Source organism: Equus quagga, chromosome 1, assembly GCF_021613505.1.
Source record: "Equus quagga isolate Etosha38 chromosome 1, UCLA_HA_Equagga_1.0, whole genome shotgun sequence".
Taxonomy (NCBI): Eukaryota; Metazoa; Chordata; class Mammalia; order Perissodactyla; family Equidae; genus Equus; species Equus quagga.
The window spans coordinates 39,515,423-39,531,445 of NC_060267.1; the positions used below are offsets into that span (position 1 = coordinate 39,515,423).

The following is a 16,023-nucleotide window of genomic DNA, read 5'->3' on the forward strand; positions in this document are numbered from 1 at the left end:
TGGGAAACTCCAGGTGAATGCAGAAAACTGCACCCAACAGAATTCCAGCCACACAGGAGTATACAAGTCACTCACTGGCACAACCTCAAACGTCTACCAGCCACTTCAGTTCCTTGCCTGTTTTATGAAACACACCCATCCACGTGTAGTGATACAACTTTCTATCTAACTTCAGCTAGCCCTACTTCCAACACTGCCAACAGCTCACAACCCTTCCAATGTCCATTTCCACAATCAAACTGCAGGACTTTTTCAAGGCAAAGTGTATGTGCAGCATTTTTGCATTTCCTAATTATGTAAGATATGTGAAACTGTGTAACCACTTTTATTAGGCTCCTATCCTTATTTTTATATGTCACTAATTAAGTTTGTGAGCGGTATGCTCCTAAACCCACTTTGACAAAAGCCCCATGCTTTTCATTGCCCAATTCTGCACAGCGAGGTGATTCCTAGGAACATTCGGGTTGTGTTATAGCAAAACTGACTGCACCACTAAATTACGAACTAACACACCTCAGTGCTACTAAAAATGCACTTGAAGCTTTGATAGACAAGGTGTCATTTTTAAAAGCCTTGCCAGAGATTTTATGCTCTTCATGAATGAAAAGAAAAAACTGGAAAGATATGTCTTTATAAATTTGTGTTTCTAGAGGAATCCTTACAAATAAGGCATAAAATTCAGGTCTCGATATAAAACACACTATGGTCACAGAACGAACTAATTCCTGCCTTGTCTCTCAACTCACTGTGGCACATCCAAGCTTTTCTAAATGTAATGCCAGGTGTTCACCTACTCTTCCTTCCAGATTTCTGTCTGTGGTATTTTAACGTGTAGGTTTAGACCAGTGGTTCACAACTGGAGGTCACTTTACCTCACAGGGCACATTCGGAAATGTCTGGTAATATTTTTGAATGTCACGAAGGGAAGCTGCTGCTAGTGTGTAGTGGGTAGAGGCTAGGATGCTGCTAGACATCTTAACAATGCTCAGGAAAGCTTTCCAGAAGAAAGAAGCACCCAGTCCAAAACGTCAATCGTGCTGAGGCTGGGAAACCCTACACTAGACTAACACAGCTCTCTAACAACTACCTTATTCGTCAGAGGTTATCAGACTACCTAGGTTTGAATCCCAGCTCCTCCACTTACTCACCAGGTGATCTTAGGCAAGTTACTTTACCTCTCTGTGCCTCTATTTCCTCAATTTACTAACAGTAGCTATGTCACAGTTCATTACTTTACTTTTTTCACAACTGTTCTAGGTACCGGTGATAGCATGAACAACATAAAAAAATCCTTGCCTTCAGGGCGCTTACTTTCTAGTGGCGATGTTTACGAGGATCAACAAAGAGAACAGTATCAACACGGCCTGGAACATAATAAGCCCTCGATAATTGTTATTTATTTTTATTATGAACTACAGGACGTTCAGCATATGTCATTGTTATTAGATTACTGTTCAGTCAACCGTTTAAATTAAAACAGTTTAGCACCTACTCAAATAACTGCTTAAAACTCACATTTCACTACTCAGTATTTACTGTAAAAGATTAAAGTTGTGATCTCTCTTGGCTTCCATGCTTCTGGTAAAGATACCTGCCCCTCATATGTCAAAAAGATAGAGGGGAAAAGTAACTCTAATATAAAATCCCAGAGAAAGATTAGCTGTGTTTTTATGCTAGCAAAGGCAGTATGCGAGAAAGTTCTTAAAGAGTGACAAACACTTAAAAAAAAAAAAAATGGACTCAGCTATTCCAGAGAGTTCAGGACTGAGGGAAATAGGTCACATTCGCTGGCTCACACTGAGGTTCATGCTGTATCAGAGGCTCAGATAATAGGACTGAATCAATGCCCTTTTTAGAAAAAGATATCAAGAAATTGACAAAAAGCAACACAATTCCTTGTTCTGTGGCGTTATGCCCTCTTGACTATTTATTACTAGACATTTAATCACTTACTATAACTAGAAGATCAAATGAAAGACCTGCTTATTTAAAGCCTCCATGGGACTATTTCATTCAATAATAATTTGGTTTTAAAGGATCCTAAGATGAATAAATTACTGTGGGTATAAAATGGTATATATTTCCATCAAATTATATAACTAACAAATTTAAAATGACATGTCTACTGGAGAAAGAACATAAATTCCTTAGTCCACTCAATTCCTTTTTAAATTTTATATATTTGTGAACCCGATAATGAATCATGTAGGTTACTGTACCGAAAACCTGGGCTGAGCTGTGCTACTTTTAAGCAGTTCTGAGCTTTCTGGGAGCCTACATAAAGAGGGAAAGCTGATGGACTATACAGCGCCTAGAACCTACTTATGGAAACAGAGCCATTTATTGGGTTTCAATCAACTCTAAGTAAAGATGCTTTCACATCACGAATAACTCGTGTATGGCTGTATGGCAGCATTCTGAAGATCGGCGAAGCTTGAATCTGTGTCCCTTTCCAGGGTTGTTGGAGTGAGATTTTTTTTGTTCAGTCCTCATTGCTACACTCTTCCCTCAGTATAAGAAGCGTAAAGGAGAAGGCAAATGAGACCCCTATGGAAAGAACTGCCCCCCCCCACACTAAATAGATGAATAAAATGCACAAAATGGCCATTTCAAATACAATCCCCAAGAAAATCTTTAGAAAGGGATGGAAAAAAGATTTGTTTGCTAATATGATGTTTTAGATTTCTACTAGTAAAATGATAAAAGTCAGTAATACTGAACAAACTAGTTCATTCTTAACGGACTGTTATTTCAAACTATACAAGGAAAAAACCGAAAGAATTCAACACAATTAACTATGGACTGACAAATGAAACCTGGTTTTAAAACTCCTGCTATCCGACATAAGGCCCAAACTATGCAACCTTTGTTGAAAGCAAATGTAAATCTTATATCTGATACTTACATATAGGTAAAATACTCTCATGAGAAGTTCTTTAAAATACTAGGATTTGTTTGATTTTTGCAACAATGAATATAGTACTGAGTTCTAGATTAAAGAATTAAAACTAAAAATTAGAAAAATGCTACATATATCAGTACATACTATATTCTTTGAACAAAGTATGGAAAGGATCTATTCCTGATATAAAAATAAGAATATTTATGATTTCAAGGAGATACAATTATTCACGATTGTCCTATTTAGTTAGGCACCCTCACAGTCACAAACTGGCTGCTGTAGTCTTACATATCACATGCAGACCCCAAAGTCCGGAGGTGAAAAGAAAGTTTCCCTTTACATAACCCCTTTCAAGAAGCTTCCCAAAAGGTCCCTGGCCATCTTTGTCTAGAATCTCCATAGCCAGATATGAGAGTCTGCCTAACTGAATCGACAGCAAGTGAACTTACACCAATCAAGATTCACAACCTTGTCTGTGGCCCATCTAGAGGAAAGGGGATAAAACGAGGTTATATGGCAATAGCAAGGGAGGATGGGAAGGGAAAGGCTATTGGTTAAGGAAACATCTCATTTTCCTTAGAGAAAGGAACTCACATAGGTTCCAAAGAAAATACTTGCACTGGCATGTTCCAAACGAGACTTCTCTGTTCTATCTGGTAAAAGAGGAAAATGGCTTTTGCCAACTTCTTACTTTGGGAAGGTACAGAGGGTAAGACTTAACATGAACTTATTTCCACTCTCAGAATTTTTTTTTTAATGCTTTGGCCAATTAATAACCATGTACTGGCTACTTCTTAGTGTTGCAGTTCCTTCCCACGAGAGTACCTGTGTGTGTGTGTGTTTTAAACACCTTATTTCATGGGCAACCCTCTAGTGACCGCTTTAATACAAAATCCATTCTGTTTTGTAATTTAAGAAATAAACACTGAAATCGCTATTAGCATATTGTCAATAACAGGCAATGTAACTCTTCCGAGTGACATATTAGACAAAGCAAGCTTTATTAGGTAGTGTTTTTCCTATGTGTAACTGTGGCATTAAGGTTGATAATTATCTGCTATGCACAAAAAATATATATTTTAGAAAACTCTGTCCCACAGAAGAGGTTCTGGTTGTCTCTTATTAAACTCAGATGCAGACCCATTTGTATGATTTGCTCTGATTACGTATTTTCCTTAGGACAAAGAAAGACAGATTTAATTTAGTCTAAGAAAAACAGGGTATCATAGTGGTTTGGCAATTCTTCTGGCACTCCTGGTAATGAAGCCAGTATCATGACTTAGACTTTGACAAGGGCCCAATTCAAAAAAGCTGCCACATATCCACAACGCTGTAAGACTGGCACAAGGTAAAGAGGTGTAGAAACCATGGAAGTTACTGTATTTCTCAAATTTAGGTAGAAAACTACATAGCAAACAGCTCAGATATGTACCTATAACTCTTTTACTTTCAGTATTTTTCTACTCAAACCAAAAAGAGTATTCCACATTCACAATTCTGCCTATTCTCCATTACACTGTCAAACAACTATGTTCTCCAGTTTGTTTTAAAATTGAAGAGCTTTTATCGATAGAAATCATAAAGCCTCATCATTGAGACTCAAACAGTCTCAAATTAGGTTTAAAAGCATGTTTGTAGCAGTGACTTAGTTAGTCAATTGGTTATTTGTTATTAAATCACTTCACTCCACGGCAGTCCAAGATAATTTTTAAAATATTGTAAAATGTAAAAAGTTCATTAATGTTTTGTATAGATAACTATTTTAAGTTTTTTCATTTTAATAAAAAGGAGAAAAATGTTATGTTGAAATCTGGCTACCACAATGTTTCTGCAATTTATTTTTAAACTGAAAATATGCTGGCATGGAAAACTGTGCCTACAATTAAAGGCAATGTTTAAGAACAAAAGAAAAACACGAAAAGCACCCTGCCTTTTCTTAAGGGAAACTAAATTCTTGAGCCTGAGTTATGTGAAGAAATAACCACTGAGTTAGTAATCTAAAAGATTGTAATTTTTTTTTTGCAAAACATGAAAAGTATATATTTCCTTTCCCCACATTTAGTTCTAAATGCCATTTGCCTTTAACTTAGAACTAACTGCTTCCAGACATCCTGCTCCAACCTCAGTGATTCATTTACCCACCAACTACAAATTCTCCTCAAGGTCTTAACCCTTTATCTTCTACTCTTTCTCCTCTCATCACTTAGAAAATGGAAAACCTTGATTTCTTGGTGGAAAAGGAAGAATTCATCAGATGTGAGCACCTCACCGATCCTCACTCCCAGGAGATAAATGACTGTTTAATGCTAATAAATACTAAAATCATCACCTTGACAATCACCACCACTTGAGCGTCGCGCTCATTGCTGCCCACACACCCAGCTGTCACAGGCTGCACTTGAAACTTGACCATCAATCCCCACACAGACCCCCTGAGGTATAGTCTGTTCATTTTACAAATGAGTAAACCGAGGCTCACAGCTTTGACAAAGCTGTCAGAAGTCACACAGTGACAGGGCGAGGAAGAGGTGCCCCCAAGGGCCCAGCTGCATCCTTTTCAGGTCCTCCCCTTTCAACAGCTGCCGCTTCCCTGACTCTTATCACAGCCAATGAGACTTTTCAGTTCGGCCCTACATCTTCCCCCACGTTTCTGCTCAGTGGTACTCAAAGCAAACAGAACACTATACTTCCCTCGGCTGTCTTTCCCCTCTTCCATGACCACGTACAAGCAGCGTCCTTCCCTGCGCCTCTTTGAGCATCACCCCAAGACAATTTCTAGCTGAACCAAATAACAAAACCTTTCTTGATTTCAATTTAATTTTAAACCGATTATTTCTCTTCCATCTTCCATTCTCTAATTCTTCACAATCATTTGCCACTTTTAGTTAGCTGCTTAGGCAAAATTACACAACACCTTTATAAATGCTATCTCACATTTCCCTGATTATAGGTACCAAAGAATTTAAGCACAAATAATAACAATTGTAACACACGAGTTTTTAGAAAAGCAGCCAACGGGAACTGCAAATCTTGTTTTTTCCAAGAGTACGATACAATGCTGCAGCACAAAGCTGAAAGCATTATTAGAGACCAGGAACAAGAAAGAGAAAAATAAAAAATCCCAAACATGAGGCTTCCATACAAATTCATCTGTTTTAGTTTTTGGTTATTTACAAATAAATTTCAAATCATCTTTTGAAAAAACTCTTCATAAATAAAACCAACACGCACATTTAGAATCTACAAAATAAACACTTTTTAATAGATTTTAAATAATTTTGGAAGTAACACAAGAATAATTCAATTAATACCATGCTAGTTAGGAACAAAATGTACCTATCGCATTAAGAAATGTTACCTATGCTGAGTGTCTTGGTATGGGGACATTGTAGATCACTTGATAAATTACATTATAAGCAAAAATGACTAAAATAATTTAGATAATTCTTTCACTTGTAAGTCATGTGAGTGATTCTTAACTGAAGAAGCTTTTAAACAGGAAGGTTAAATGGCACTTCATGGTCAAAACAGAAATATGACTTTTAGAATGTACATACTAATCCAACCAAGTAATTTTCTGTCAAGTGTTCAAGAATCAGGTGACATTTCTAGCTGCCACCCAGAACTCACACTATGAGAGTAGACAGCTACTCACATCTCCATCACTGCCTTAGTTTAGAATCTTACGTCCATAAGACCCTGTTAACAGCATCCTAATCCACCTCATAGTAACAGGCTCTCTCCCATTGAGACCATTCTCCTCACTGAGCCTCAACTTCCTTCTGTAGAATGGAAACCCAAACCACCACAACCAAATACTCTATCCCACAGGGCTTTTGAAAGGACAGAGTACCTCGTGGCAACACAGTATTTGACCCGGATCTAACAGAGCCCTCACCAAATATTAGTTAAACTTGAATGTACTAGCAGAGTTAGACTTCTTGAAAAGAAGTAAAACTGTCACTTCCTTGCTTTAAAAAGGTGCTGTCTCGCTGCCCTCTCTTTATTGGCAAGCGCAATGGTTTGCATATAACTCTAGTTTAATAAACGAGGAACCTGACCATTTGATCTAAGGTTAAAGTTTGCTGTTGAATGATCTAGGCAAAAAATCACTTGGAAAACCACATAAATGCTCACAGGGTATATTTTAGTGGTTTAAAAAATACTTACTTGAAAAACCACAGTCACTTGTATATGAAATATTATTAATTATGAAAGTCTAATGGAGTTTTAAAATAAACTAAGCAGAAGCCCAACTCAGAAACATGTCAGTGGTCGGAAATATTATTCTTGTCACTTAAAAGCAATAATGTGGCCTTTAAAAATATATATAACCTAGAATTTCATTAATTCAGACAACTCTACTACTCCCTAGTGAATGCTAATTACTAACGTTTTATTGTTAACATGCATTAAATGGAAGTTTACTACGCTATTGGGAAGGAAGCAAACAACAAACTAGAAAAAAATTTAAGCATTGTCTCTTTTGCATGTGGTCACACACCACTTAAAAAAATTAACTTAATTCTAACACACACACAAATAACAACAGAATTTCAAAATGACCCAATTATTTTATGGTAGATGAAACATTCTTTCCAATTAAGTCAAACTGACAGAATAAATAGCTCAATTCAAATAGAAAAAAAATCGGTAATCACTTAATTTTACTATTGTTCACTGCACAGTATTTAATCATTTTAATACTGCATGAGCTTTTATCTAAATAATTACTTCAAGAACAAAAAGGCAGTTACTAATAAGTCAAATGATACGTCTAAGAAGCAAAAAGATCTTGTAAAAACAGTAGACTTTCTTTCAAAATGGTTATGTTGTAGTGGAACAAATACTTTCATTCATTATGAGACAGGCACTGGTGACAAAGCGTCAATAACATTACAAATAAACAAAAGGGAGAGTAATACAACCATAAATGAAATACAAAGGGGGACGGATTAGGGATTGATTTGCTTGCAACAGGGAAGAGCAGGGAAGATGTCACAGCACAGAAGTGGCTGCCACTTGAACTTAGCCTCCTAGGACCAGCAGGAGTAGTCAGATACGGGGGGATTTCAGCATAGACTGAAGGGAGGGGACACAAAAATGGGGCAGAAAATCTAGGCTTTGAGTCACTATATACTTATGTATATAAAATCTACTATGTAAGTTTTGACGCAATGTATTTGCTTTACTCCCAGGTTCTTTGTCACTTCAATTTCAAGCAATACATTTTTTGTAACTCTGAAAAGGTCCAAATAGTAACGCACTTATGTGACACACACAGCACTTAATTAAGGCTCCGTTTAGTCCACAAATCGTTACCCCAAGCACTGAGAAATTTCTCACTTAGAGATGAGGCAGGAGTGGGATAGAAATCTGACCCAGAATAGCAGAGTAAGGCCCACTTCCTACAGCAGAGACCAGATACAGTGAGGAGAGCCGGCAAGGACATGCAGTGGTCACTGCAGGACACCGTGAGGGCAGGCCTGGACTCTGAGAGACACATTTCCTCCTAAGAGAGCTCAAGGCCACGGGACACTATTAGTTGGTTAGATAACCAGCAGGTTTCCCCCATTACAGCAAAGACGGAATCTCTCCTATACAAGGATCAAGATATCTTCATTCATTTAACTTGCTCATAATCAATTCATTTATTCATGCTCAAATATTCATTAAGCATCTAATATGCACAATGTTTTGTACTGTACACCAATAGGAAATAAAAATACAGTTCAACAGTATAAGGGGCTTAAAGAATACTATTCCATCTGAGTTTACTAAGCTAAATTTCAAACTTGAAGAATAGCACAATTATACTTTTCCATCGGGCTTCGGTATTGGTGGAAAGCGTTCCTTCAAAGCATACTTTATTCATTAGAAAACAGACAAGAACTTTGTTCTCTACTGCTTTAGACTTGAGTAAAACTTTTAGGACAATTTCAGGTTACCCGCCTTGCCCCCGAAGCTCTGCTCATCACCCCTCCTTTTTTTTTTGGCCAGATTTAATTTCCTGTTCATATAAAAAAATTTAAGTAGCTTCTCCTCACTTGAACTTTAGTAGCATTTAGGCCAATGACCTTTGATGTCATAATTCCTCAAAAACATCTTTGTTTAAAATATATACTGAATATATTCCAATTCATCGTTACTACAGTAACTTACTGATTATGTTTAAATACAGGCTATTTTAAAACCATGTTAAAATAAGTGGATTCAGAATACATTTTAAAGGGAATAAAAATATTCATGAGCTCTTCATATACTTAAATTTTCTAGCTCTGGGCACAATTTTCAGCTGGAAGCTGAAAATTCTGCAACTTAAGGGAAAAATTGTGGATCTTGAATTAAGGCCATCAAGTTAAATAAAATGAACTTGAAACCTTACTTCTATATTTCCAAGCTTCTCAATACAGAAGTATAATGTACTAGAAGTCATAATATGAAACAGTTATTGCTAATTCCTCAAATTTGGTATCTTGGCACATTCACATATAAAAAGCTCATTTAGATCATTTCCTTTTAATACCTAACTATCTTATTCACATAAAAATATATACAAGTCTTATTCTTTAATTGCTTTGGAAAATTGATGTGAACATATTTAACATATTTATTAAGAATCTCCATATTGCCTTTTCCTCCACTAGACTTAAAAAGGAGAAAGTGCCTGTTAAGAGAAAACTTTGTTTGAAAATTCCTCCAAAAGACCTTGAAATCACAAGGCAGCTACTGAATCTGCATGAAAAGAATTATGCCAGAAATGGCAAAATGTACAAGACTTTAAAGGCTTCAGTTTGTACCTTATAATTAGTATGAAATTAAAATATCATTCATCTACTCAAAATGGAGAAAAAAGTTATAAGCAAAATAGCTATTTACAAAAAAATCTTACCCAATATAACATACTTGTTAAACTAATGCTTTCAAAACAACTAAATAAATTTACATAGTGCAATTCAAACAGATGGGAATTAATGTCAATAAGAAATAACTATTTAAAAGTACGTTGCCCAGCCTTTACAACCAATGGCAGCAGCAACTTTCTTAATTTCTTTAAATCCAAAATGTTGTCTATAATAATCTCCTGTTATTATATTGCTCTTAAATTTTAGGTTAATGAGGATTCCTATTTTGAATCACAGCACTGAACCAGCCCAAATAACTAAAGAATTGAATAAATAGCAGCAGCTTCAACGAATTGCTAGTTTAGACTAATAAAAAAAATTTCAATGAAAGCATTATGTAACAAATAGCTAGTATTTCTGAGAATTATTTGTTTTGTTTTAAGAAAAAAAAAATCAAGCTTCTCCTCTGAATAAGTTAAAAAATAAACAAGACAAATTTAAAATTTTAAATGAAAATCTTTAGGCTTTAAAGCAATCTGCAACTACTCTGCATTTATGCAGCTTAAAGTTAAGGAGAGACTAAGAGGAAGATTACATCTTAAAATGCCCAAGTCATTTGAAAACTGATGATATATTTTACATTTCTACAACAATAGTCCAGTTACAGCAACATTTCTATATGTAAATCTTTTGCACTAGGCACTATGTCTGGCACTCGGGCTACAAAGATTATTTACCACAGGACCAGTAACTGAGAAAAAAGGACTACTGCTCATTTAGCCATTAGCTATTTATTATCAATAGATAAAAATAACTAGAATTACTCACCAGCCTTCATTGAAATCGCACTTGTAAACTACAGGCAAAAAGAGTACTGGAATAAAAAAAGACTCAACTCTTTCCTTTGTCTCTGAGCTGCTCCCAAATGAGCACTGTGGGGACTCGGAACCAAGGCAGTGCACGGGGCTGGCCTGCCACTCTGCAAGTCTGACACCAGACTGACGTCACACACTAACATGTCACTGCAGTCGCAAACTGAGGCAGCTTCTCCGGGAAGAATCTGTTGTGATTATGCATGCCGTCAAGCCATAAGAGTAAAATATGATGTCAATTCCTTTAAAGGTGGCACAGAGCAGAGGGTAACATACCAGCATATGTGGTTGCAAACCGCTCTGGAAAACGTTCAGTGAGAAATTTTAAATAACCTCAGCTCTAAACAGATAGATAGTTCCTGTTAAAACTGTAAGCGTACCAATTCAAACGGCTCCTTTAAAAACGTTGTTTCCAAAGTGGATATATACTTATTTTAAGAATTTAACCAATAAAATGTATAAAGAAAACTAAAATGGCCTGGAGTTCTACCACCGAGAAATTATAACAGCTGCTCAGATTTATTGATCACTTATTACGTCAAGCACTTTACGAACTCAGCCTCACAGAGGCCTGTTAATTACGTATCTTCACTTTACTGAAGAAACTGAGGCACAGAGCAGTTAGGGAAAGTCCCCTTGGTCACAACGCTAGCCAGAGACTGAGCAGGATTCAGACCTAGGTACAGGGTCTCCAGTGCCCACAGGTTTGCTCACTAAGTTCTACTATGTAGCAGGAAAAGATAACAGCTGTTAACATTTTGGTGAACACCCTTTTAGACCAGAGTTTGAATATGCAAACATATATTTATTCAAAATACAGAAATCAAACTACACATGTTGTTTTGCAACCTGCTTTTTTCATTCAACAATATGCCATGTCAGCAATTATATTCCTAACTTGTCCTTATTTGACACTGTCCATCACAACTATGTAGACCTGATTCCTGCTGGACACTTCATTTTTAATTTTTGGTTATTATAAACAACGCTTAACGTATATCACTGTCCAGACATCTTTGTGCTTTTCTGTGTTTATAGAAAAATTCTTAGAAGTGGGATGGATCGGCCAAAGCGTGTGCATGTTTCCAACGTGTACGTGCTTAGTGCCCCAAAAAGACCTCAATTTATATTTGTACCTCAATGTATTAGATTTCTCCTCTCCCCACATACCGGGTATAGACAATTATTTTTTTCTTTGCAAATCTAATAGAAAATACCACGCCATCACACAGTTGTAACTGCAGGTGAAGTCAAGCCTTTCTGCATACGCCTGTTCGCGCAGGAGGCAGTCCAGCTCAATGGTCACAAGCACGGAAGCTCTGGAGTCAGACCACCCAAGTTCAAGCCCAGCTTTTCTTCTCAAAAGTCCTCTGACCACAGGCAAGTGGCTTAGCCTCTCCAAGCCTCAATTTCCTTATATGGAAAATAAAGACAACAATTTAATCCTCATGAGATTTTTGTGAGAATTATATGAGAAAAACCACGGAAGCAAATGGCGCAGTGCCTACCGCATAATCAGGGTTTAATTAAATGTTAACTCATATTTAACGGCTGGCTGTATTTCTTTGGCATTTCATGCCCTTCACCCAAAATGGTGATTCTTAACAGGGTACAGACAAAGCATCTTACAAAATATATTATAAATGTCTTGTTAGAATGCTAACGACATAAAAACGTTCAGATAGCTCAATGTGAGTTGTCTTACAACTAAATCTAGCATGTGACATAACTGGTGCTAAAACACTCCGTTGATATGAAACTGCTGTAACAAAAATTAAAAATAGCATCTCAAGTTGAGAAAACAAAATTGTTTCATCATGCAGTTTGAAATATAGAGAAGCCAGCCAGCACCGTTTGCTATAACCAGAAGGGTCTGCGTATGTCTTAGAAAAGTAGTGATTCACGATCTCTCTCATTTTTTTCAAAATCAAGGTTTTGCTGGTCTCAATTACGTACAGTTTAAACTTCTCACACTAAAATAGAAAACAAAACTCATTCTTGAAAACATCAAAAAGAAGTCAGCAAAATAACTTTTCCCATAGTTCTAAAAGCAAAGGACAGTGTCTTTTAACTGACATAAATCCTAACAACTTAGAAACAGCATGTATGAAGGTTAAAATGTACTAAGTTTATTAGCCCTACCCCAAGCCAATTTGACCTTTTATTATGTAACAAAGTCTTCGACTGCCCTCCCATCAGTTAGTTAAAACAAAACACCGCTAAAACACACTAAGAAGGAAGATTTATATTATTTTTGCAGATCTGGTTTAGATGTATTCATCGGTGTATATGCTATAAAATTATCCCATATGAAGACAGACATTTCTGTAATAAAACCACAGCATAATATGTTTGCAAAACCCCATGGTGGCATGGTTCGTTCTGCATATGGCTGCCAGGAGAAAAACAGTAATAATGAAGCAGCAGAGATCTATCAAGAGACTCTGGAAGATTACCAGGAATACCGAGAACTAACAAGTCGACCAAGGGTCTGGTTTATGAAGTTACCAGCACCCTGCACCATTTCTCTAGGACCTGCAAGGCTCAGGACCCTTCATCCCCCACCCACCCACCCGCCCACGGATTACGGATGGGCTTCCACAGGGAAAACACTGTGGTCGGGCAGTGGACAGAGAGACGGAGTAAGATAAGGTCCCTCCTTCTCAAGGCCATAACAGCCTGGAACTGACAGTTTAATAGGGAAGAGAGAGCTGTAAACAGATCATTATAACATAACCTGATTTGCAGAGCACAGAACAGGAAGTGGCTAAATGCCTGGGGGAATCTGGAAAAGGCTTAGCAAAGTAAATGACAGCTGACCGGACTATTTCAAGAGGAGATTTCAGTTTGAGGTAGCAGTAGTTATAAAAGCACAAATTTAAGATGCAATCTAAATTTCACACCTACAAAAGGTGCCCAATTAACAGAGAAACTTTATTTAAGGAAAAAAATGCATAGTGATAGGGCAGTTCTCATGAGTACCTTGTAAGATTCTGCCCAGCTTTTCCCAAACGTCAGTGATGGCTTGTTTAGCTTTCTCAATTCTGCCCAAACCACATTTTATGGAAAGGAAGCGGAGGGAGACTGTGGATGTATGCCCCACTACTTTGTCAGAGCTAATAAACTTCTTTAAATCAGTAGGGAATCCTAAATCTCAATGAATCCTGATTCTCTTTTCATGTATCTCTATGCTATAGGGCAGGAACCACGCTTCATTAAAAAGCCAAAGGAAAACCTCCAGTGAGGGCCTCCAAATTATCTGCCACCAAATGACGTGTTCTGATGCATTCCTTCAGCATGTTTGTGATAATGATGGAGGATTCAGTTGTGATAACTAACATTTTTCACAGTTCTTATTGTTACTTCACTTCTCAGTGGCATTTAAAACTCTTGACAATTCTTGCAAATGCGACCCTTAACCTTGACAATATGTGACCTGGCCCCCCAACATTCACTTTGCAAAACAGTCTTTAGTCCTAATGACTCAATCCAGCACCCAACAACTTGTCTCCAGAATTTGGTGCCAATTTACTCATCACTAATACCCAAAGTAGAAGTTCTTTTAAGGGGAAAGGAACAGATCTACCAATCTCTTTTCCATACAGTGTCTATGCTGTATAACACTCATGTTTCATCAGCTGATTACTGACTTTTATCTCTCAAGGCATTTAAAACAAATTGTTTAGATCAGAAAAACACTAGTACAATGAGAAGAACACAAGTGTATATTTCCAACATGTGTTTTTCCCAACACCACCAAGCAATTAACTCAATCCTGACACCATCTACTTGGAGACAGCACAAGAACCCAGAGGTTAAGGGCTCAGTCCCACAAGACTGCCCCCACTTCACATATCAATTGGAAGTCCAAGCTGTCACCTGTGCTTCTGACCCTCTGGCTATAAAATGGAGGTTCCCATGATTCCCTCCTTGGGTTTGATTAATTTGCTAGAGGGGCTCACAGAACTCAGAGAAGCATTTACTTATGTTTACCAATTTATTGATAAGAATATTATGAAGGATAGAAATGAAGATCCAGATGGAGAGGAAAATAGGGCCGGGCTCAGAGGGGGAGCCCAGAGTGCGGGAGCTTCTGTCCCCATGGAACTGGGGTGTGCCACCCTCCTGGCAAATGGAGGCATTCACCAATCTGGAAGCTCATCAAATCTTGTCATTCAAGAGCTTTTAGGGGCCAGCCCAGTGACGCAGCAGTTAAGTTTGCATGCTCTGCTTTGGCGGCCCAGGGTTTGCCACTTAGGATCCCGGGTGAGGACCTAAGCATCGCTTATCAAGCCATGCTGTGACAGGTATCCCATATATAAAGTAGAGGAAGATGGGCACAGATGTTAGCTCAGGGTCATGGCATCTTCCTCAGCCAAAAAAAAAAGAGGAGGATTGGCAGCAGATGTTAGCTCAGGGCTAATCTTCCTTAAAAAAAAAAAAAAAGAGAAAAACAGTTTTTATAGACCTTAATCTGTCCCCATTCCACCTCCCACTTCGCCTTCCCAGAGGTGAGTGAGTGGGGCTGAAAGTTCTAACCCTCTAGTCACTTGGTCTTTCTGGTGACCAGTGCCATCCTGAGACTATCTAGGGACTCCACTTTAAAACATCTCATGAATGACAAGACACTCCCATCACTTAGAAAATTCCAAGGTTTTGAGGAGCTCTGTGCCAAGAACCAGGGACCAAGACGAAATACATTCCCTATCCCAACACAATATTCAAACACCAGGTTACAGAGAGGCAAATAAGAATACCGATGGTTTCCTTTTCTTTTCATTCCCAAATTCCCTTATCTTATCTTGGCATACCACATACCACATCTTCATGATCTAAAGAGAAACACCAAGGTAGCACTAATTACGAAAGTAAATTTGAAAGAAAATATGTTCTCTCTCAAATTCTCATCACCTTCTGTTAAAAAGTGGTAAGCAGGTAAAGAGTAAATCAACTCACAGAAATTAAGCACTCACACCTCACGATAACCTGATAGATTTTAAATGTACTTAGTAGTGCCCAGAACCACCACATCAACACAAACAAACTCTCTACCACCAAGGAAGACAATCAATGTGAGTGCTGGGCCAACAACTTCTAACACTATGTTAGTCATCCTCACTTGACACTGACACGACAGTTCAGATATTCTCAATTTATTACCCAAGAAATGTTCAAGGGTTGTTCCATGCTGTCATTTTGGTGTTCTATTATAGCCAAAATTTCACAACACAGCACAACTCCTGGAAAAAGTAATTGGAAGAGTTAAGTGATTTAAGAATCAAATTAATCCATAAACACCTGCTTAGAAAGGAACCAATTATACTGAAAAAGTCCTCCATACCACTAGAATCTTCTTCCCCAGGGAGTGGCAGCTACTAAAATAGACTTGCTTGCTAAAGTGATT

The 16,023-nt window shown here is 37.6% G+C and overlaps 1 protein-coding gene across 9 annotated transcripts in view; it reads right to left on the reverse strand.

Annotated features, from left to right (window-relative positions):
* Nucleotides 1-16,023, reverse strand: part of PLEKHA5 (pleckstrin homology domain containing A5) — a 229,012-nt gene that overhangs the window by 96,029 nt on the left and 116,960 nt on the right. The window contains exon 1 of one of the 9 annotated variants that reach the window (XM_046669974.1): nucleotides 10,576-10,656. The exons of the other annotated variants lie outside the window; for them this stretch is intronic. The gene's annotated coding sequence lies outside the window, so the exon portion shown is untranslated. Of the gene's footprint in view, nucleotides 1-10,575; nucleotides 10,657-16,023 lie in introns of those variants that run through there. 9 annotated transcript variants of the gene reach the window in all.